This window comes from Nothoprocta perdicaria, unplaced genomic scaffold, assembly GCF_003342845.1.
Source record: "Nothoprocta perdicaria isolate Ctin4 unplaced genomic scaffold, notPer1 scaffold_180, whole genome shotgun sequence".
NCBI classification, from domain to species: Eukaryota; Metazoa; Chordata; class Aves; order Tinamiformes; family Tinamidae; genus Nothoprocta; species Nothoprocta perdicaria.
Window position 1 is genome coordinate 224,390 of NW_020454983.1, and position 2,840 is coordinate 227,229.

Sequence of the window (2,840 nt, forward strand, 5' to 3'; positions counted from 1 at the left end):
GGGGGGGCGGTGGCGGTTGGAGGGGGGCGGTGGCGGTTGCCCCTCGAGCCCCACGCGTCACCCCGCGTTGCGGGGGCTGCCGTGGGCGCCGAGGGGCACTGTGTCCCCCCCAAAGCGCGTTGTTCCTTCCCCTGGACACCTCCCCACAGAGCAGCCGGGCCCGCGTGGGGCATTTGGCGAGAGGAGAGCCTGGGACAGCAGTTTTGTGAAAAAGCCTCATGAGGAGAGGTGCGAGCTCGTTCCAGGCAGCACGCAGGATCTGGGGCTCTGCCTCCCTGTGCCAGCTGCAAACTGCAAACCTGCCTCTGCTCCTGGGAAACAGCATAGAAACATCTGTTAAAAATACCAACCCTCACCAAGAGCTGTGGGGACGGACACAACGGTTCCAAGGGATAGCATGACTGTGAAGGGTTTTTAACGCGCTAACCCCAGATAAAACATATTATCAGCGGGTCTTTTTTCAGATGCCAAGCCCCCCACCCCACAGGTACATGCCCAGGCACGCGGGAGTCACTTCAGGTGAAGCAAGAAGGACGGTCCTCCGCAAGCTATTTATAGTAACAGGCCACCCTGTTCCTGCTCCCCCTTCCCGAGGAGGTTGTTTGCCGTGTGCCAAGGGAGCGCTTGGGAAGTGCTGCTAACGAGGTGCGCTGTGACGAGTGCCTCGGCGGGACCGCGGGGCCCAGGTTGTCCCTGGACGTGTCTGGGGCGGGAAGGCGCTTGCCCTTCACAGCACGGCGGTCACTGCAGCTACACCCTCCCCAACACTGTTTTGTCACTTACCTTTCTCACAGGTACCGGTGCTGCTCTTTGTGCCCGCAAACAAGTCTCACTTCTCATTAAGTACATTTTAAATGAGGAGCGGGTATACACACATGCATACATATATATAAAGCCAGCCATAATACACAGCTTTGAAGAATTGACTAAAATTTGCTACACACTTCATTACGGCTCTTCATTATCAAACAGAAGCTGAGGCAGAAAAGTTGAGTGTTTTATTCCCAGACACAGCTAAAAATTACTCACAAAACAGCAAGTAATGCTCTTGGCTTTGTACTCGTACATAAACAGACAGCTTTTTTTTCAGAAAGACAACAGTTTTATTAATAAAAAATAGTGGTATTGCATTTTGATTTTGTTTACAGAATAAAAAGCAGCATAATTAGCTTAAGAGTATACATTTTAAAAATCAAGGCACCCTTACAGTAATCCTGAGACACATTTTAGGCACAAGGAAGGATTTGCATACACAGTGCTCAACATGCTAGCCCCGGTATTGATTTAATACACAGTCACGGCGCCCCTCCAGATCTATACATCCACCCCCTGTCCTTCCATAGGTTTGGTTAGAGCACTATATGATCCAGACAGTCCCAATGTCCAAGTGCAAGGACAGGATCAATCACATTTTTCTGCAAGGCCAATTCAGCAAGTTCACAGTCACACACAGGTAGAGAACCTCCTTCTAGTAAACAACTTATTTGGAGGGTTTCCTATTAAATTAACACTATTCCTTTCAAATATTAACAATCAGAAAAAAAATACAACAAAGCTACAAAAAAAAAATGCCTTTCAAAAGGCTACATAATTGGTCATTTTTAAATAAAAAAACACTATACTTTAAATATCCAGGAAAAGACCATCAGTGCCCTTAATCAGGTGCAGAGCTAAACCACTAACACACCCCGTGACCCGTCCCCTTCTACCACCTTGGCCGCTTTCCCCGTGGCTATACCCCTTTCGTGTTACGCTTTCTCCACCAAAAGCTACAAATACAACATCTGTTTTCTACAGATTTCTTAAGTTACAGTGACGTCTGACCAGGCTGGACCCAGAAAACCACTACAGCAGGGCCACAGAGCCCACTGTGCGGAGCCAAGCCTCCCGGCAGAAGGAATCCAGCCCGTCTCGAGAACCAAGGACTAAAACCTTGGCTCTTGAAACGCCCGTGAGCAGCATGCCGGTGGGGGCGTTCGCGCAGGTCGGTGTGTGGGTACCAGGGGTGGAATGCAGCTTGGGGGCCATTCTGGCAGCACTGGGAAGGGGCAGAGGGAGCGACACACACAGCAGGTTATTGGCTTGCCAAGTGTGTTCGCTTCCTTGCCTTGCCTTCCCTTCCCAGCACACAAATGCCGCAGCAAGGACCCCACGCTTGGACCAGCAGAACCTCTACCTGCGTGGGATGACACTGCCAATCAAGCGAAACCCTCCGAGTCTTCATCAGGCCAACACACTCAAGTCACCGCTTCATGCGTGGCCCAAATGATAGGTAGAACTGTGGCCATCAAAAGCAAAAAGGTAACTTTTGGGCCCACCTTGCTGTGCGTTTTGCTCATTCTCAAACACTGAATCTAAACCCGTGCCCCAAATCTCGTTTCTCACGCCCAGCCAATAAGGGTCACAGTCACTGACTGCCTCCAGCAGCTGCTGCCCGAGCAGCGGGGCCGCAGGAGAAGGGAACTCCTGGAATTTCCCCTCGTGTTTTGCCAGCGCCGAAGGGGGACCAGTGTCATGAGCTGCCAGCAGAGCTGCACTGTGCCTCATCTGCTCAGGCTCCAGCTTCACGTTAGACTCTCCGTAATCTGAAAGGAAGCCCTTATCCACAGGAGAGGTGTCTGATGCGAAATACAAACAGTTCTCATCGCCCGGACCTTGATTCGCACCTAAGTAGTTCAAGAGGGGCCTCCCACACACGTTCTCCTTGGCTGCCATGTACTGCTGATGGTCCACGTAGGGCTGCAACGCGTCGGCGTCCGCGCAGCAGCCGTCGGGCAGGGGCGTCCCGGGGCCCGGCTGCTCCCGCGCGGGCTGCAGGGGCCCGTGCGCGGCGCCGCCCG